At 38.9% G+C, this 22,249-nt stretch overlaps 1 protein-coding gene across 3 annotated transcripts in view; it reads left to right on the top strand.

The window, feature by feature from the left end:
• The window catches only part of dennd4c (DENN/MADD domain containing 4C), a 174,785-nt gene that overhangs the window by 8,581 nt on the left and 143,955 nt on the right, over positions 1-22,249 (top strand). Inside the window, exon 1 of one of the 3 annotated variants that reach the window (XM_059970021.1) lies at positions 10,656-10,713. The exons of the other annotated variants lie outside the window; for them this stretch is intronic. The gene's annotated coding sequence lies outside the window, so the exon portion shown is untranslated. Of the gene's footprint in view, positions 1-10,655; positions 10,714-22,249 lie in introns of those variants that run through there. 3 annotated transcript variants of the gene reach the window in all.

Raw genomic sequence — 22,249 nt, 5'->3', positions numbered from 1 at the left:
GGAGTTTGATAGTAAATTTGCTTGGAATTATGGTATTGAAGGTGGACCAAGTCAATGTTCAAAGTTTGAAGTAAATTTACTATGTTAAGTATATGTCACCATATACTGCTGAGGTTCACTTTCTTGTGGCCATTTGTTGCAGAACTAATATATTAGAATCAATGTTAAACAACAAAGACTGACAAACAGTAATAAGCAAAAGACAAATTGTGTAAATACAAAAAAGAAACACAAATAATTAAAAATAAATAATATTGAGAACAAGTCCTTGAAAGTGAGCCCATGGGTTGTGGAATCAATTCAGTGTTTAGGTGAGTAAAGTTATATGCACTGGTTCAGGAGCCTGATGTTGAAGGGTAATAACTGTTTTTAAATCTGATGGTGCAGGAACAGTTATTACCTCCTTTCTGATGGCAGCAGTGAGAAGAAGGCATGGCGTAGATAGTGGGATCCTTGATGAATGCTGCTTTCTTGTGTCAGCAGTCCTTGTAGATGCGCTTAATGGTGGGGAGTACTTTTCCTGTGATAGACTGAACTGTATTAAATACCTTTTATCAGTTTTTCCACTCTTGGGGATTGACATTCCCATACCAAGCCATGATACAATCAGTCAGGATACTCTCCACTATGCATCTATAGAAGTTCGTCGAAGTTTTAGATGATGTGTAGAATCTGCGCAAACTTCTAAGAAACTAGAGTACTGCCGTGCCTACTTTGTGATAGCACTTGCATGCTGGACTGAGCACAGATCCTCTGAAATGATGACATCAAGGAATTTAAAGTTACTGACCCTCTCTTCCTCCAATCCCTAATGAGGACTGGCTCATGGACCTGTAGTTTCCTCCTCCTATAGTCAATAAACAATAGTCTATTGTAGGTGGCTTTACTGCTCCACATATGTAAGTAACAGCTGGAGTATTGTGTTCCTATGATATTGGGAAGAATGCAATTGATGATTGATCCAATTTGTAATATAGAACTATCTTGGTATCTGAGGATTTTATTTCACCCAGTGGGTAGTTGCAATGTCTGAGAAAGTGGTGGAGGTAGCTACTGTCACAAAAATTAAAGCATCTGGACAAGTACAGGTTTCCCCTGCTATATCCGGAGATAGAGCGTTCCTGTGAAACCATTTATAAGCCGAAATGTCATAAAGCAAAGAAGCAATTATTAATTTATATTGGAAAAATTTTTGAACGTTCCCAAACCCAAAAAATAGCTTACCAAATAACACATGAAACTTAAAATACCATGAACATATAGTAAAAGCAGGAATGATATGATAAATATACAGCCTATATAAAGTAGAAATATTGTATATACAGTGTAGTTGTATGTACGGTGTAGTTTCACTTATCAAAATCGGGAAGACAGTGAGCCAAAGTCGATGAGAGAAAAAAATTGGCACGTACATGCATGCACACATAACTGCCCGCACAAGGCTTCATGGTCATGGAAGTCTTTCTCGGGGTAAACACGTATAAAGCGAGCGTCTTTTTTCGTGAAAGCAAAAATCCTCTTTGGTTAGTGAAGACAGGTATTAAGGTAGTTCTTTCGTAACAGCGAACTGTCATCAAGTGAACGTTCGGAAAACGGGGGCCACTTGTACTGGAATCGTCAAAATACTGAAGTCTGTGAACCAGGTGCTAGTAACTAAGTGTAATATCTATGGGTACCTGATGCTTGTTGTTCTATGAAGTATGTTTCTGTCTGTAATTCTGAGTATGCTTCTGATGACTTGGAACTGTTTAATTCAATTGGGTGGATAATTCACATTTCCATTGGACTGGTCAATGCGTAAAATGGAACCCTTAAACCTGATGTACTCTAATAGCTGGATAATTTTGTAACCTAATATGGGTTTGAAGAAGCTCACATTGAAGTCAGGAATTGTAGTCATTGTCATTGAATTTTGTGATCTTGTGAAGATGTGCATTGGATTCACTTTTAACATTATTAAATAGCATGGTATATATCACGACTTAAATTTGTTGACATTCTTGTTGAAACTGTTTTGTCACTAATACCATTGTTACGATTTTTTTACTTTGTCTTAAGCATATTTCCTTATGACTTAAACATACAAGTCATTTTTACTGCAAAGTCATGTAATCTGTTACTAATTTGATTCACCCATCTCAAAAATGTCTTTGTACATGGACTTGCCATCGTAAGAATTCTGTACACTGTGTGTTCGAACATATACTGACATCCTGACACATTGATAACATCAAGGATGATGTACTAAACCACACTGAACAGCATTATTTAAAGAAGTATTGATCCCTCAGAACTTTTTTTTGTTTGATAGATCACTTGAAGCTAAACATAAGTATTAATTCATACTACTTGTATCATGTAGGAATTTGGAGAAACAAGAAATATTCTTTTATTGAATAGAATGCATTTAATTGCATAATGCTGCTGACATATTGCAATTGTTCAACTAAGTTTAAAATGTTTTGTTGATGATTTTTGTTTGTACTCATTGTCTGAGGTTTCTTGCTTAAGTGTCCAACAATAATCAGTCAGCATTGATGGATTCCAGTTGCCTTGAAACAGTTTCTCCATGACCTGAATGCCCTGGTGAAACCATTCTTCATGCTTGTCACTGATAACATTAAGATTTGCAGGGAAGAGATCTAACTGGGAATGCAGAAAATGAATCTTTGAGACATGTTGCACTTCATGATTTTGTATGCTTGAAGCATGTTAACCATCTGCAAGTAGTTTGGTGTTATGGAGTTGCCACGAAAAAATTTCAACAATATCCTTGAATGCCTTTCATGTGATTTTTTTTTCCTCTCTCCTGTACCATTGGAAGTTCTTAAAATTGCCTGTTGTTGATGACCTGTTTGATTTGTGGACCAACAAAATTGCCTTCCTTAATCTTGGCATCAGTTATTCTGGGAAACAATTACCTCAAATATTAAAATCCTTCATGGAAATTGTTGTGCCTGGTGCCAGCAGATTCCATCCTTGCAGTTGAGGCTCATTTTGACATAATGGGTTCAAAATCTGTATCAGTATTGCTGTCATTTTTCATCCATGGCTCCTGCATCATGGCATCTTTGTCGCCGCCTCTAGACTCCATGTCTCCGGTGGCTTTGGTACTAGAAGACTATCGTCATGCGGCACAAGTCTCATGGCTGAAGGGGGATTGAGGTATTCAATGGATTTCTTGTTTTTAGCAGGAAAAAGTATACACTGAACAGACGGAAGTAGCAGTCTAACACATCTTTCTGCTCTTACCATATCATCAGGACAGCAAACGGCATTGACTTCCAAGTACCTCTGAGCCAAGCTCTAAGATCGACAGTGCATGTTGCGCAACAAATGTGAGGAGCCCAGGCTTTGCCTTTGTCACTAATTTTCCATCCAAAGTGGAGCTCATAGGCTTTCTTAATAAGGGGTATCATACTACGTCTTTGAGATTTAAGTGGACACTCGCCACAAATATAATAAAAAGTATTGTGGCTGTTGCAACATTGGCATCACAAATGCTCCTGAAAATGCAATTACTTTATTATAATAAGTACACAGTATTCTATGCACGTAGATCATGCACATTAACATGATCACAACTGATATACTGTACATTAAGTAGCAATGCATAGAACAATGAGTTCGTAATGCTTCTATAGCCTTCTAAAACCTGTCCTGCAAAGCAGCATCCTCCCTTCTAAGCATGACTAGGCATGCCTGGTCAAGATAGAAAACCTTTCAGCTTGCATTGTGGGCAACATTTTATTAGACTTGGAATTATAATTGAAATAAAATGTATAGGTGATTTTATTTTTAAAGATGCATGGTAGGAAAATTTCATGGTGATTTTCATGATTAGCTGCCCACAATTCATAAGGTACACCAGCAAGTACTTGGGAAGCAATATCTTTGTTGTCCAGTGCCATCGATTCTGTTGTGATTGTGACTAAGTCACTGGGGAAGTTGTGTTTATGAAAGTTGTAGGTATGGAAAAAAAAGTGGAGAAATTGGTCAAGATGACCAACACTGTATGGCTAATGAGGCAACCTCTACACTTCAAGGCAGTTTTGTATGGATTAACTGGCAGATACCCAATGGAGAAGACACCTTGATGAATATAACTCATCTGTAAGTGTGTAGAGGATGTCAGTACCTCGAGTGGTCATCTAATGGCTCAACCAGAAGCCCTGGTTGAATGCAGAGTTGTGTTCCCTACAGAAAGCGTGGGATGCTGCCTTCAAGTCTGGAGACAGAACAGTTCTCAGAGCAGCCAGGAGAAACCACAACTTGTGCATTAAGAGGGTGAAGACCACTTGCGTGTGAGGCGGTGGGGGGGGTGGGGTTGAGAATCAGGAGCACCTGGTCAATAATGTGGTTGGGGATCAAAAGCATTACTGACTATTTAAAGGAAAATAGCATTGACTGTACCAGTGATGCCTCCCTCCCTGATGCTCTAAACAATGACTGTACATGCTTCAAAGCAAGCAGCAGATGCCAACCATAAAAACTACCTCTTCCAGGTGAGCAGCCATTGTCTGTAACAGCAGCAGATTTGAGAAGGATTCTGCACACAGTCAACCCCCATAAAGCTGCTGGGCCTGACAGCATCCCAGGGAATACACCAACTCACTGACTTCTTCACAGACATCTTCAATACTTCATTCGTTAAGGCTGCTGTTCCCACATGCTTCAAATTAGCCACTACCATCCCTATACTAAAGAACTCTACACCTTCAGAACTAAATGACTGATGTCAATCATCATGAAGCTCTTTGAACACCTGGCAGTGACACACATAGGAAACTCTATTCATGCCACATGGGACACTCTGCTTTCAGAGGAGGCTGAAGTGATCTGGATTATGCACATCAATACTCATGACCCTGTACAGATGAGTAGTAGAGGGCATTCTAACATGTTGCATCACTGCATGGTAATGCAGCTACACTGGCAAATAGTGGGTAGTCAAAACTGCCCAACACATCACTGCCACCAGCCTACCCACAGTCGAGGACATGTATACAGAAAAGTGCTGGGGGAAAAGCTAGTAACATCATGAATGATTCCACTCGCCCTTCACTAGAACTGTTTATCACACCCCCATTGGGGAGGAGGTTATGTAGCATCCACATCAGGAGCACCAGTTACTTTCACTAAGCAGTAAGGCTGATCACCATCTCCACCCACTAACCCACCAAACTACACCCCCCACCACCATCACTACTTTATCATTTCCTATCAGTGTCACTTATGTACATGCAATATATCAACATAAGCTATCTTATGTGTTTATTGTGCTGTTTATCTTCCTGTTTTTTTGTGTGCTACATCTGATCCACAGTAACATTTATTTTGTTCTCCTTTACACTGTACTGGAAATTACATTAAACTATCTTGAATCTGTTTGAAACAGACATTCTCTTGGAGACCCTCTCAGTAGTCTCATGAACTCCGTGCATCACATTTTTATACCCTTCGAGATGAAAGGGAACAACTTTTCAAGATTTCAAGATGAAAATTCAGTGGTTACAATGACATTTACTTCAATATTTTGGGTTGACAGTTTTTCCTTTGAATTGCATATCTACAGTGGCAGACACCTCTGAATGTTCAAACATCTTTATTGGGACATAGTAATTCATACAGCCAGTCTAAAAACTTCTCGGAACGGAGAGGCAAATGCTCGAGATTAGTGTTGTGAGAGCTGGCTCTCTGAGTACACAAATGTCCCAACTAGTTCAGTTTTTTAAAGGCAATAATCGATAATACAGTCTGCAAGATTTTTTGAACTGATTTACAATTTCTCACACCTGAGAGGCCACTACACCAGATGGGTTGGCACAGCATCCTTGAATGATATATAAGGTGTTCATAAGGTTTTGCGTTGTTTCAGGTATGTTTCTTGTTTGTTCACTTTGAATTGCTGTAATCTTAAATGGATGACAGTTTAGGATTAACATGTTCTTGTATTGATGCACCATTGTAAAATATGTAGGCAGGTGGTCATTTGTTAAACCTGATGTCATGAACATCAATTTCTCTTAACCTCTGGTAATTTCCCCCCCCCCCCTTCCCTCTTCATCTTCCCCAATCTGGCCTTTCACCTCTTCTCACCTGCCTATCGCCACCCCCTGATGTCCCTCCTCCTTCCCTTTCTCCCAAGATCCACTCTCCTATTAGATTCCTCCTTCAGCCTGTTGCCTTTTCCACTTAATACTTCCTAGCTTCTTGCTTTATTCCCCTCCCCCACCCACCTGGCTTCATCTGTCACCTAGCTTGTTCTCCTTCCCCTCCCCTTCCTTTATTCTGGCATGTTCTCCTCCCCCTCCCAAAAAAAAAACCTGATGAAGGGTATCGGCCCTAAATATCAACTACTTATTTGTTTCCATAAATGCTGTGTGACCTGCTGAGTTCCTCTAGCATTTTGTGTGTTGCTGTGGCTTTCCAGCATTTGCAGGATCTCTTGTCTTTATGTATTAAAAGAGTCATCTCCACCAATTTCATAGCTTGATTTTGTTTTGATGTGGTAGCCAAGTTGATAAATTGCTGTTATTTTCCATGAGTCTTGTTAAGTTTCTTGAAACAGACAGCATTATATATTATAGAATTGTATATCAATAGTCACCTGTATGTAGTCACTTCTTTCAAAAACCTATGTCTCAGTTTGAACCACTGAATGAAGAGTAATCAATAAAGGTTAGTGACTTAAAAATATCTTTTTTGTTTCAAAGATGCTTCAGACTCAAAATTTTAATAATCTCACAGACACGAGATTCTATGCTAAAATTTGGAGCAAAAATGAAACTGCTGGAGGAACACAGTGGGTCAAACATTAGGGGGAAAGGAATTGTTGACATTTTGGTTCAAGTTTCTTCCTTGGTGCTGAGATTGAAGAAAGAAGATGGCCATATAAAGAGGAAAAGGGGAGAGTTGAGGAGGGGGGCAGTAGATGACAGGTGGACTGAGGAGGGCTGAGGGATAATGGCAAAAGGAGTTGGGTATAATTGGGAGACTGGCCAATGGGTGGTGGTAGTAGATGGGGAGGATAGGGAAGGGTAAATTTAGTGGGGTGGTAGAGGGGAAGGGGAAGGTGAAGGTTGATAAAAAGGCTAGAGAGTGGTGAATGTGGACACATGCTAGAATGTAATGGGAACCACTCGAGAAGAGATGAAAGGCAGATGGAACCAGAGGTGGGAGGAGATAAGGTGGGTGAAATGTGTGGGTAGTAGGTTGTGGAAATGGGAGGAGAATGGTTTTGAAACTGGCTGATAGGAGGTATGAGAATGGGAGGCCTGAGGTGGATTGGAAGAAGAGAGAAAAGGGCACACACAAGGGGTAAGGGTTGCCTGAAATTGGAAAATTCAGTATCGATACCATTGAGTTGTAGACTACCTAGTCAGAATATGAGGTGTTGTTCTAACTTGCATTGGGCTTTACCTGGAAGTGGAGAAGGCTGAGGGTGACTGGTTGGCATGGGGAACCGAGTTAAAATGTCATGCAACCCAGTATTCAGCTTGGCCATTAATCTACTTTTGGTCTTTCCACTCTAGATAGGACCACATCAGGAGCACTGAGTGCAGTTGATGAGGTTGGAGGAGGTAAATGAAGGGCTGTTTTGGTTGCTCGGAGGTGAGGGAGGAAATGTAAGAACCTGTTGGGAAAGTGCCAAGGGTTAGGTTAGAGAGTTGTAGAGGGAAGGGATGAGTGGACCACAGAATTATGGAGGGTGTGGACCTGTGGAAGATGGAAACAGATGAGGAGGGAAGACATGGCTAGTAGTTAAATCCTATTGCAACATTTTAAAAGATGGTGCTGGCTTAAATTGTAAAATACATGTACAGCAATAAATGCAATTTGCACAAAAGTTTCCACATTAGCAGTCCCATTACATGCTGAAAAGCTGCCACATCAGGATTTTTAAGGAAGTTTCTTAAACTTTTCAAATAATCTTTCAGTATGTTCCTGTGCTTCAGTATGGTTCTGTGAAATTGCTAATTAAATATGATTATCGGTAAATGTTAACTATTTGTTATTTCTATTTTAACTGGAAAAGGATAGGACAATTTCTTGGAGTGGGTTTCTTTTTCTCCACACAAATCCTGTGAGCAACATGTGACTTTTTTATTTATAGTTTCAAAAATTATTAGGCAGATGTACTCAGATCTTGTGTTTTGAAGGCACATGCATAGTCTTGGGATTTATGAACTAGTGGGATGCGAAGCAGTTTGTCATTTTATCTTTGTGCTTTAGTTCTTTGATTAATGCCAATAATTAAATTTGTTTCAGTTATGTGTTGGTGCTTACAAAATGTTTTACTCTAATTAGTACATAATTAAAGTGGAGAAAACAATGCCGTTATAGACATGGATGACTGCTGCAGAATTACATTTGACAGTTTTGATCTCTGGCTCTGAATGCTGCTACTGAAGTTGAAACTGGCTAGCCTGGTATATTGAATGGTCACCTGCAGTTGAGTTAAGGAGCCCACTACTTGTAACTCCTACAGACTTGTAAGGATTTTTTTGGTTTAGTTGAACTGATAATCTTATTTGCTCCTTGTCTGCAGTTTAACATCTCCCAGATTTTACCCAGACTGCCTAACACTTTGAAACGTGGAATTAATGCTTGCAAAATTGGTCAGTATTCCACAAGCTTAAAGGTTGAGTTAAATAAAAGAGATGTTAGGGTAGATAAACAAATGCTTGCTGTCAGAGCTAGGTTTAAGTGGTGTCCTAAAGGAGAAAATTTGAATTAGAAGTGTTTACCTCAGTCAGTTCCAAAGCTAAGGATGCAAATGCTGACAGCTGTTCTAAAGTGAGTTCAAAAGGCACAAAATTCTTGGAGAATTATCATGATCCACCTCTGTGCTACTTTGACATACACCCTCATCTGCTATGGGGCTTTTTTTTTGGATATGGAGGCCCGTAAAAATTGCAGCTCCATACATAGAGGCCTTGTGCAAAGCCCTTTAACACCCAAAGCTCTTGACAGCTCATCATGAATTGATCAGAATTAGGTTTAAGTTTATATGACATGAACTTAGCAGCAGCAGTTCAATGTAATACATAATCAAGCCGAGGAAAAAATAATATATGAAATAAACAAACAAGTAATTCAATTATGTATATAGAATAGATTTTAAAACATGCAAAAACAGAAATACTGTATATTTTTTTTTAAAAGTGAGGTAGTGTCCAAAGAGTCAATGTCCATTCAGGAATCAGATGGCAGAGGGAAAGAAGCTGTTCCTGAATCGCTGAGTGTGTGCCTTCAGGCTTCTGTTTCTCCTACTGATGGTAACAGTGAGAAAAGGGCATGCCCTGGGTGTTGGGAGGTCCTTAATAATAGACTCTGCCTTTTCGAGACACTGATCCTTGAAGACATCCTAGATACTTTGTAGGTTAGTGCCCACGATGGAGCTGACTAGATTTACAACCTTCTGCAGCTTCTTTCAGTCCTGTGCAGTAGCCCCTCCATACCAGACAGTGATGTAACCTGTCAGAATGCTCTCCACAGTACAACTAATTTTGACTAACTCAAACTTTAAGGAAGAAGAAGAAATTGCCTTTCAACGCACTAGAGAACATAGGCCGTCAACTTTTTGCTGTTGATGTTTCTGTAGCAGGCAATTTTTTTTGTACCTTTTGAACTTGCTTTAGAACGGCTGTCAGCATCTGCGTTCTTGGCTTCGGAACTGACTGAGGTAAACACTTCTAATTCAAATTTTCTCCTTTAGGACACCACTTAAACCTAGCTCTGAGAGCAAGCATTTGTTTATCTACCCTAACATCTCCATTTAGCTTGAATAATGTATTAAATAAAAGCAAATAGTTAGTGTAAGAATATTTCCTGAAGTACTTTAGATGTAACTTAAGGCCAGTGTAGGTTACTTCGGTTTGTAATGTACCTCTTGCTTGTAGTGTTTTACCCCTTCAGTTTCAGCTGTTTCTACAGTTGTATTGAAGGTGCACAGATCTCTTTACCTGCAACCTGTAATTGGTGTTTTTTCCGCAGATGGTGTTTTTTGTAAGCAGCTAAGCATGATGAACAGACTCATTATTGGGTACATGTGCTGTTACATTACCTCATTTTACTGTAACATTTTTGTATAGTTCAATTTGATCAAACTTTTTAACACAAATATACAATAAATATATATTAAGTTTAAGAATTCAGCAAATACACTTAAGCATGTAAAAATTGAAAAAAATTGAACTACTTTGATAATCAGTCACCCGTAAACTCCAAAGTTTGCAAGAACTGTCATGACTGATGTAATTAATTCAGTTGATGCCGCTTTCTTGTGAGAACTGAAAGTCTGGTTGTGGGGTGGGGTGACTCTTAAATTATTAAGCAACACTGAATTGTTCAAAGAACATCAAGCTCCTCTTAATGGTTAACCCATTAATTACTTTTGAATTTGAGCTTTTCCACAATAGAATGCACAACTCCAGGCTGGACCTTTTTATCAGTTAATTCTGTTGACAAATTTTAGATATTCACAAGAGTTACTATACATCAGTTAATGTACAGATCGATTTCTGGCAAATCTTTATTTTGACAAGTCAGCAAGCAATTTAAATTGGGGAAAACAAGATAATTTGTAATATCAAAACTTGTGACAGGATGGTGGTGATATATGTGCATTTTTAAATTCTGCAGGCCATTTGTGTTTATCGTGAGAAGCGGCCTCTGCAAAGTCGAATGCAAATGTCTCAAGAATGTTAGGTAATTGCTCTGGTTATATGTATTTTTAAAAAAACTGGAATTTCAGCTTTCATTGACTCTGGTCAGTCATTAGTTTTTAATTGATGACAATGGCACCTTGCCATTTGGTGCAGGAACACAAAAACCAGCAAGAGTAGGCCACCTGCTCCATTGAACCTGCCCTGCCATTTGGTATAAGCTACTGTAGGCCTTGAGCTGGTTAACATAGCCACCAATTCTGCAGTCTTTCAAAACTTTACCTGCTTTGTAATTAAATACTCCTAATGATCTTGCATCTACAACTCTTGAGGTAGACATTTGAAGGTTGACTAACTTGTACTCAAAGAAATTTCTGTGCACCTCAGATTTAAATGACCACTCAATAATTTTATAACTATATCCACCTTTCCCACTACAGTCGGCCCTCCTTATTCGCGGGGGATTGGTTCCGGAACCCCCCATGGATACCAAAGTTCGCGGATGCTCAAGTCCCTTATTTAACTTTTATCAGTGCGGTGGTCTTTAGGACCCAGTGGAACCCTGGACTTTATTTAACATGTCGCCGTGTGGTGGACATTAGGACCTGGTGGTGCAGCTCTGAATCCGCAGTGTTTCTGTTCACGAAAATAATCATGATCACGATTGAAAATAAGGTGGAAGTAATAAAGCGATCAGAAAGAGGTGAAACGCCATCGGTCATTGGAAGAGCGTCAGGCTACAGTCGGTCAACGATCGGAGCAATTTTAGTGGGGAGTGTGAAAGACCCAGTGAAAACTGTGATTAATACTAAGCAATACAGTGGTTAAATTATGTATGTATGTTTCTTAAGTGTTTTATGTGCATAGAAAGGTAAAGTATATACTAAATACTAAGAAAAATGTTTGACTAACTGACGCTAAATAATACCGGATGTACCTGTTCTGACTTCAAATCCGACTTAAAGATGGACTCAGGAATGGAACTCATTCATACCCCGGGGACTGCCTGTACTTTAAAGTCATTTCTAGATTACTCACAATACCTAATACAATGTAAATAGTTGTTATACTGTATTGTTTGGGGAATAATGACAAGAAAAAATAGTCTGTATGTGCTCAAGCAACGAGTGCTGGAGAGAGAACTTCCGGGTTTTCCCGATCCGTTGTTGGTTGAATCTGTGCATACGGAATCCGCAGATAAGGGGGGCCGACTGTACTGAAAACCTCTCAGTATCCAGATCTAGTGCTTTAGATCTTGTTTCAGTGACACCACGCTCATTCTTCTAATCTCCAAAGAATACAGATGTAATCTTTTCAGCTGTTTGTGATGGAAAAGCTCTGATCAGTGAATGTTTTGCATTCTTCCTCCAATGTTGATATACCCTTTCATAAATAAGAGACTGAATCTGTACACTGCATTCCAGAAGCAACCTCACAATGTGTACTTCCTCATTTTCTCCTCTATCTGAATTATGCATGGGTTTATAAGTTAATTAGTCACTTTAAATTGCCCCAGTGGGTAGGTGAATGTGGATTGTAGAGGTGAAGAGTGCAGGGAATGGGGAAGTTTTAAATGGGTTAGGATTGGATTAATGTGAAAATGGATATTTGATGCTTCATACTATGGTGTTCTAATACACCATCTGTGTTGATGTATTTTACCTGGCAGTAGATAATTTGTTCAACTCTGATTATCTAACAGAGCGTAGACTCACTTCAATCCACTTTTGGTCACTAGCAAGATGATGGAATACAAAGTGACAGTGTCAACCATGAGTCAAGCATTAGCTTGCAATGCTCTCTTGTATATAGTTCCACGTGGATTAAGTTAAATTAGAGTATCTGTGTTACAGGAGTTAAATAATGGTAGCTGATTAAACTGGAGTAGGCTTTCCAGGAAGAAGAGATTTTTGGACATTTAGTATAAAGAGGATTAAAGGCGTGTTAACATTACAAAACTTTTATGGATTAATCTATTCATTAGACTTTTCTAAGGATTTTTCTTTTAAACATTTTATTATATGGGATCTGCACTTTGCTGTCAAAGCTATTTATCGATGAACCTTGTGAATTGGCATTGGTATCAATCTTAATTGCTTACTTGAAATTAACAGTTTGTAATCTTTGTTACTTCAGTTTACACTATTTGAATTTGAGTGTGATGAGTTAAAAATTAGAAAATAAACTTAAACTGAAGTTGCAAATTTAAAAACTTTCCACGTGAATTCTTTATGTAATCAATGCAGTGATTGAGAAGCGATCAGTATTGGTGATGTACACAAAAAAAAATTAAACATGTATGATAAAGCTGAAAGTAGAGGCTCTGAAATTTTGTTTGGAAAAATTGATCTAGTTTGTCAGAATCAGATTCAGTATCACTGGCATATTTTATGGAATTTGTCAACTTTATGGCAGCAGTACAGTGAAATACTTGATAAATATTGAGAAAAAACTGAGTTGCATTAAGTATATGTCTGTTAAATTATTAAGTTAGAAGAAGTAATGCCAAAAAAACAAGAAAAAAGTAGTGAGGTAGTGTTCACGGGTTCAGTGTCCATTTGGGAATCATGGCAGAGGGGAAGAGGCTGTTCCTGAATCACTGAGTTTGTTCCTTCAGGCTTCTGAACTTCCTTTCTGACTGTGTGAAGAGAGCATGTCCTGGGTGCTGGGGATCCTTAATGATGGATGCTGCCTTCCCAGGGCACCACTCGTTGAAGATGTCTTGGATACAATGGAAGCTAGTACCCATGATAGAGCTGCCTAATTTTACAAGTTTGTGCAACTTAATTTAATTGTGTGCAGTAACCCCCCCCTCCCCCCACTGCGCAAGTGATGGTGATGTTGCCTGTCCGAATGCTCTCCATGGTACATTTGTAGAAGTTTTCGACTGTTTCAGTTGAAATCTCCTCAAACTCCTAATGAAACGTAGCCGCGGTCTTGCCTTCTTTTGGCTTCATCAATATGTTCAATCCAGTTTAGGTACTCAGAGACATTGACACCTAGGAACTTCAACTTGCTCACTCTCTCCACTTCCAATCCCTCTGAAATCAGAAGTCTCAGAAATGAGGGTTGTGGTCCTTCATTTTACCCTTCTTGAAGTCCGCAATTAGTTAATTGGTCTTGCTGACATTGAGTGCAAGGTTGCTGCTGTCACACCACTCGACTAACTGGTATGTCTTGCTACTGTGTGCTCTTTTGTCACCAGCTGAGATTCTGCCAAAAATGGTTGTATCATCAGCAAATTTATAGATGGCATTTGAGCTATGCATAGCCACACAGCGAAGAGTGTAGAGAGAGTAGAGCAGTGCGCTAAGCGCACATTCCCATGGAGCGCCAGTGTAACTTGTCAGCAAGTTGGAGATATTATTTCTGATCCACACAGATCATGGTCTTCCAGTTAGGAAGTTGTGGATCCAGTTACAGAAGGAATTACAGAGGCCCAGGTTCAGTAGCTTTTCAATGAGGATTGTAGGAATGATGGTGTTGCTGAGTCAATTAACAGCATGCTGACATAGGTATTTGCATTGTCCAGGTAATCCAAGTCTGTGTGGAGAGCCATTGAGATCGTGACTGCTGTGGACCTATTGTGGCAATTGGCAAATTGCATCAAATTCAAGATGCATTATTTGACTGTAAAAGTCCAATATGTAAAATAAATAGTTATTATGAAAATCTCAGGGAACTGGTCATAATTCTTCTTAAATGAAATACTCAAACTCTCCAGAATGTTTTCACATAAATAGGAATTTTTAGCAATGTTCTGAGGTACCTGGTGTAACAGGGTATGTACAATAACTCAAAAGGTGGGTCTTTGAATGAATTAAAATTAATTAATTATCTTGCAGTAATGATTTACTTTGAACTTGGCAGAGAAGTTATTGAAGCTGTCTTCGGTTGTTGCAATAAATAGGACAAAATGGAGTATCCAAGTGAGTTAGTAGATAATGGGGAATGTGCTACAAAATTGAGCTCTATACTGAATGGGAATATTTCATGTAAAACTCAAATTTGGCACTTGGACCTGAATATTCAATGCATTCAACAGATACTTTGTAATTTAGATTCAGATCTGTTGGCCTTCAAACATCGTAACTCAAATATATGCAATCTTTATTTATATTACTTATTACTTCTGATATTCATAAGAATTAGATTATTAACTTTACTGAGATTTTTCAGTGAGGAAGTAATATTAAACATGTACAAGGTTTCGATTAAATACCAGGTGTTAACTTGTATGGTGACCTTCACTATACAGTGATTAAGGAGGATTATATTCAATATAATTGGTTATAGTTGGGGCTGTTTATTTGTTTGTTGTTCACACAAGTTAAAAGGGGTTTCACTGTGTTCATTGTAAAAGAATGAAGGAAGTATTGGGTTCTGATATTTAAATCCACATTCATTTAGAAGTCAGGAATGGGGCATAGAACTTGTTGCTTCACGATCATTTTAAGAGTTGATTGGAAAAAAAACAAGACCAGAACGGTGATGGGTCACTGTTGCTTGAAGAGAGAAATTAAGGATGGTGCCTAGCATAAATCAGCTACTTTTACACCCCATCATAAGAAAGCTTCCATTCAAATATAGATTAGAATTGGAAAATATTTATTCAATACTGTAGTAAAAATTAACCAATGAGAAAACACTCATTCATTTAATGAAAGAACAAAGAGGCTTCCGGAATTGTACTTTGTATAGCCACTTGAAGCATAAAGACCACTGAAAATACAAGCAGATAATTGTACTGCAAAAAAAAGACGATTAAAATTTAAGTCTGATCCAATGTCTCCTCTCCCTGCCACTCAACCCCTCCCTTAGATTCTAAATCATGTTTAGAATCATTACATCCAAAAATTCAGAGGCAGAAAAACTTGTATCTATGTTATGGATAAAATAATTAAAAGAATACAGACACAGAAAAAAGGCTCAATTATGATTAGGCATTTTAGTATGAATAATATGACTCAATATTGAGTAACCCCGACTTCCAGGATTTGAATGAATCCAGTCAAAGAAATCCCATCCATAAAATTGATCATTTTTAGCTGCTTTATGAATATGATTAGCCAAATTAGTTATGGCTTTTGAGTCAAAGGGTATATGACACTCCTTACGTGAGGAACTTCTCAACTGCTAAGAGGAAATCTAATGCCATATGATTTTGAAGAACTGTGTTGTGCATGGTAACCATTCCTGTTACCTTTTCCAAGGCTTCAGCATTGTCATTGTTACTCTTTCTAAGGCTGCAGCAATATTCTTAATCACTTTTATACTCCTTGCAACACCATAAATTGTTGCAAAATAATCTCCTTCAGAAATGTCTTGTTTACTTCTAGACTTAGGAGATATGTCTCATGGCAGGAAAAGCATACCCAAAATTATAAGAATGCAACCAATTACATGGAAAAAAGGTGTAGGCTGCATTTACTTGCATACAGTCATTGTTGTTCCCATGAACAATATCATCATATGACAGGAGCTTTGTTGAATTGTAATAATTCTGCTTGACAATCAGCAAGTATACATTGAGTCATCTCAACTGGCACATTATGAGTGGGGGAAATTTACAAAAATATAACAACATATAATATTACAATAAACTTCATAATGTCCAGTAGTTGTCGATTTGCTGAAGTCTTCTAGCTGGTTAGTGATTTGTGTACAACAGCTCAGGAATGTAGGCAAGAGATTACTAGCACATTAACCACAGCACTTTTTGTCTTCGTTGGGTATCACTTTAGCTCATTTGCAGTGGTGGTGTCTGTTCACTTTTATCTTCTACTTTTACCACCGAATTGGTAATTAATAGCACTTGTAAAAGACATTCCCATGAAGCTCCTAGTCTTTTGTGGTTTCGTAATCAGGACTCACTTGCCTGGAATCGGTGTGTCATCCTCCTGGGTCTTCCCAAGTGGCAGAAATCTCTTGAGAAGCAGACTGGAATGCTTGGGTTAATTTCACAAAATAGTTAACTAAACTGTCTGTATAAGGTGTATATCAGTCTCAAATTGAGGGCTCCCAGCAGTGACATATAGTGCCTTGAAAAAAGTATTCACTTATTTTTACAGTTTACTGTCTTTTCATATATTTAAAATACACTAAAGTAGGAATTTTTGAGCTGATCTACTGTGCAACATCAAATCAAGTGCCAAAAACTGTTAACAATTCACTAAAATTTCCAAAACCTGTAACAATTCACTAAAAATTAAAAACTAAAATTGTGAGGCTGAAAAAGTATTCATCCCCTTTGTAATTACTATGCTAACTTTCCTCGGGTACAATACTGTATATTCCCTTACCAACTCACCCAATTTGTTGATGTAGAAAATTGGAGGATCACCAGTTTTAGAACATAGAATAGTACAGCACATTACAGGCCCTTTGCCCCACAATGTTGTGCCGACCCTCAAACCCTGCCTCCCATATAACCCCCCACCTTAAATTCCTCCATATACCTGTCTAGTAGTGTGCCCTGGGGAAGAGGTACTAGCTGTCCACTCTGTTCCTCTTAGTATCTTGTACACCTCTATCATGTCTCCTCTCATCCTCCTTCTCTCCAGAGTAAAGTCCTAGCTCCCTTAATCTCTGATCGTACTCTCTAAACCAGGAGGCATCCTGATAAATCTCCTCTGTACCCTTTCCAATGCTTCCACATCCTTTCTGTACTGAGGCAACCAGAACTGGACACAGTACTCCAAGTGTGGCCTAACTAGAGTTTTATAGAGCTGCATCATTACATCACATCTCTTAAACTCTATCCCTCGACTTATGAAAGCTAACACCCCATAAGCTTTCTTAACTACCCTATCTACCTGTGAGGCAACTTTCAGGGATCTGTGAACATGTACCCCCAGATCCCTCTGCTCCTCCACACTACCGTATCCTGCCATTTACTTTGTACTCTGCCTTGGAGTTTGTCCTTCCACAGTGTACCACCTCACACTTCTCTGGGTTGAACTCCTTCTGCCACTTCTCAGCCCACTTCTCCATCCTATCAATGTCCCTCTGCAATCTTCGAAAATCCTCTACACTATCTACAATACCACTAACCTTAGTGTCATCTGCAAACTTGCCGACCCACCTTTCTACCCCCACATCCAGGTCGTTAATAAAAATCACAAAAAGTAGAGGTCCCAGAGCAGATCCTTGTGGGACACCACTAGTCACAACCCTCCAATCTGAATGTACTCCCTCCACCATGACCCTCAATGAATTGAAAAGAATAAATAACCTCTTTATCTGTAAGGTCCAATAGTATAGTAGATTTTCAACGGAACAATCCCAAATGAAGACAAAAGAACATTCAAGTCAGGGAGAGAAGCACACATCTGGGAAAGGGTACGAGACTTATCTCCAAGGCAGAGCAGTCCATAGTGAAAGAGTGGGGAATAATATGAAACCACAGCTACACTGAGTAAGTCATGTTGAGAAGAAATGCACTTGTGAGTAAGGTACTGTGATACTAACAGTCACTGACTGAGCTGCAGGAGTCAGCTGCTAACCTCTGCCAGAAAGCTAAACTGGGGAGGAATTTCATCTTTCAGCAAGACAATGACCTGAAGTCCACTGCCAGAGCAACCAAGGAATGATTTCAAATGAAGAAAATAGATGTTCTTGGGTGGCTCAGTCAGGATCCTGACCTTAAACCCGATTGAACATCTCTGGCAAGACCTCAAGATTGCTATCTACTACTGCTCCCCAAGTTAACTGCCACAGGTTGAGCAATTTTGCAAGAAGGAATGGGTAAATCTTGCCCTATCACGCTGTGCAAAGCTAATGGAGATTTATCCAAAAAGACTACTGGCTGTAATAACTGCAAGAGGTGGTTCAACTCAGTATTGAACAAAGGAAGATGAATATTTTTGAACTGATGACATTTCCATTTTTGAATTTTTAGTTTCTCATGCTTTAGAATTTTCCCTGTTATTTTGGGCTCTACTGTGAAAAAGGCATGTGATTCACAAATAAAAATGCTCAGTTAAATTAATTGAAATCCTTAGTTGTGATGCTCATTTATGTGAGCAAAGGTTTGGGGGCTGAATAATTTTACAAGGCACTGTAGGTTGCCCTATTACCACATCAGATGGACGTGCCTTGTTTGATGTTGCTCTGATGCTACACAAAACCATAGGAGGAGTTGTAGGTCGTGGTATGCCTTCTTCATGATACTTAGTCATTGTTTAATTAATTCATTCCTTCATTCGACTTGTGCTGATGACTCCAGGTGATATGGACAATGAAAAGAAAATGCAGTGTTCATCAGTTGACATATTTCCTGACAAATACTCCCAGCAAAATATTTTTTGGTCAGAGTCAATGTGACATGGAAATCTCCATTTAGGAATATAGTCTTTTAGAGTTTTTGCTGTGTGTGTAGCTGTAGCTTTCCTTGCTGGTGTAGCTTGTCCATTATTATCAGTATGTCTGAGTATTCTTGACACCTTGGTAAAGAAATGTAGTCCACTTGCAAGTATAAAAATGGACCAGGTGGGGCAGCAGCACTTGATGTAGTTTTTCCACTGTTCCAGCATTTGTTTTCTGGCATGTCGTGCATCTTTCAGTTTCTTGAGCTTGTTCCTGAATTTCCAATTCCACCATCATTGGGAGAATCTGATCATCTTTTGCACTCCATTGTTTCTTATGTAGTGTATTTGCTGTACCAGATAAGGAAGCAACATAGTTGAGGCTACTACAAACCCCATTTCCAGAAAAGTTGGGATATTTTCCAAAATGCAATAAAAACAAAATTCCGTGATGTGTTAATTTACGTGAACCCTTATTTAACTGACAAAAGTACAAAGAAAAGATTTTCAATAGTTTTACTGACCAACTTAATTGTATTTTGTAAATATACACATTTAGAATTTGATGGCTACAACACACTCAACAAAAGTTGGGACAGAGTTAAAATAAGATTGAAAAGTGCACAGAATATTCAAGTAACACCAGTTTGGAAGACTTCACATTAAGCAGGCTAATTGATAGCAGGTGAGGTATCATGACTGGGTATTAAAGTAGCGTCAATCAAAAGCTCAGTCTTTGCAAGCAAGGATGGGTTGTGGTTGTGGCCTTGTGCCAAAATTCGTGAGAATTGTTAGTCAATTCAAAAGGAACATTTCCCAACGCAAGATTGCAGAGAATTTAGGCCTTTCAACATCTACAGTACATAATATTGTGAAAAGATTCAGAGAATTCAGAGACATCTCAGTGCGTAAAGGGCATGGTTGGAAATCACTGTTGAATGCGTGTGATCTTCGAGCCCTCAGGCGACACTACCTAAGAAACCGTCATGCTACTGTGGCAATTGTAGCCACCTGGGCTCGGGAGTACTTCGGAAAACCATGGTCACTTAATACAGTCCGTTGCTACATCCAGAAATGCAACTTGAAACTGTAGTATGCAAGGAGGAAGCCATACATCAACTCTATGCAGAAACGCTGGCGAGTTCTCTGGGCCTGAGCTCATCTCAGATGGACCGAAAGACTGTGGAACCGTGTGCTGTGGTCAGATGAGTCTTCATTTCAGCTAGTTTTCGGAAAAAACGGGCATCGAGTTCTTTGTGCCAAAGATGAAAACGACCATCCTGATTGTTATTAATGAAAGGTGCAAAAGCCAGCGATTGTGATGGTATGGGGGTGCATCAGTGCCCACGGCATGTATGTGAAGGTACCATTGACTCTGAGGCATATATTAGGATTTTAGAGAGACATATGTTACCATCAAGGCAATGTCTCTTCCCGGGACATCCATGCTTATTGCAGCAGGACAATGCCAGACCACAATCTGCACGGGCTACAACAGCGTGACTTTGTAGACACAGAGTGCATGTGCTTGACTGGCCTGCTGCCAGTCCAGATCTATCTCCTATTGAAAATGTATGGTGCATCATGAAAAGCAGAATCAGACAACGGAGACCATGGACTGTTGAGCAGCTGAAGTCTTATATCAAGCAAGAATGGACAAAATTTCCAATTGCAAATCTACTACAATTAGTATCCTCAGTTCCAAAATGATTAAAAAGTGTTATTCAAAGGAAAGGTGATGTAACACAATGGTAAACATGCCTCTGTCCCAACTGTTGTTGAGTGTGTTGTAGCCATCAAATTCTAAATTTGTGTATATTTACAAAATACAATTAAGTTGGTCAGTAAAACTATTGAATTTTTTCTTTGTACTTTTGTCAGTTAAATAAAGGTTCATATGAATTAACATATCACAGATTTTTGTTTTTATTGCATTTTGGAAAATATCCCAACTTTCCTGGAAATGGGGTTTGTAGTTTATGACTAGAACCATAACTCCATACTCCATCACTGTTTAACCTCCCACCATTCTCCATCTAGAACTGCTTTCATGTCTGGAACTTTGAACTTGCAACTTGGATATCTTGTATGTTCGTTCGTGATTGAGTTCAACTTCATTTCCATAATTCCAGTTTTAGGTTCACTGTATACGTTCAGTATTTTTTTTACTTTTATTTCTTCCCATGCAGCCTTAACATAGGGGAATCGGTGTAGATACTAGCTGATCTTCCTTCCGCCAATTTACAGACTTCAATCAGAGCTTTTAGTTCTGCCTGTTGTGTGGAGGTGGCAGGAGTCATGATTCCTGATGCCAGCACTTCATTTCCAGAAATCACCATTCGAATTCCTTTCCCAATCATTGGGGAGCCCTCAGTGTGCAGGATCATAATCTTTGGTAGAGTAATAAGCTGTCTGTCTCCATGGTCTTGAATTATAACTTCAATCATGTGCTTCTCACTGACATACAGGGTAAATGTTTACCTTTATGAGGGACCCCTGATGCAGATGCAATACCCAATGTCACCTATAAAGTTTGAAACACTTACAGTTCTTCATTGAGTTACAGGATCCTCTGAGCACTTGCTGCCCTTCAACAGATTTTTGAATGTTTGAGCAATAGTTGATGTATCTGTCACTAGCTTGTCAATACTAGCTATGGGTTCATCTTCATTCCTACACATCTTCACTCTCTTGGTTTTAATTGGAGCAAGTTGTGACATAGTTGTGAATCTTATTATTTCATCACTGTCATCCTCACTTGAGTCGCTTGTGGCCTGCTAAAGTCCATGTTATGTCCATCCTGTAATTGTCTGGAGTTTAGATGGTGGCACTGTATAGTGATACAGTTTGATGTTTCCCAGGACAGAGCTTCAAAAGTAGGTGTTTCCTTGGGTGAAGTGTCAGCAGTACTAGTGTCACTAACATTACTACCCTCTTGAAGTTGCGGCTGTGCTTTCTTGTATTGTTTCAATCCCCTAACGGTGCACTTTAATTGAATTTAAAAATACAAGAGATTCTGCGGATGCTGGAAATCCAGTGCAGCACATCTCAACACAAGTTCCTTCAGCATTTTATGCATGTGACTTTGAATTACAGTGTTGGTGTTTTTTTTGCTCGTTTGATTAATGCAAAAATTTGCTCTTTAAACGTTGTACTGTCTCTGTCATGCTGTTTTTGTAGCTTATTGCAACTTTCATGTTTCTTTTGATTAGTAAAAGACTACTTGTCCTGTTAACTCATTCCAGTTGCTCACATATTTGATCAAACTGATCT

Source organism: Hypanus sabinus, chromosome 5 (genome assembly GCF_030144855.1).
Source record: "Hypanus sabinus isolate sHypSab1 chromosome 5, sHypSab1.hap1, whole genome shotgun sequence".
In the NCBI taxonomy this organism is placed as follows: domain Eukaryota; kingdom Metazoa; phylum Chordata; class Chondrichthyes; order Myliobatiformes; family Dasyatidae; genus Hypanus; species Hypanus sabinus.
This window is presented reverse-complemented; position numbering and strand designations above follow the sequence as displayed.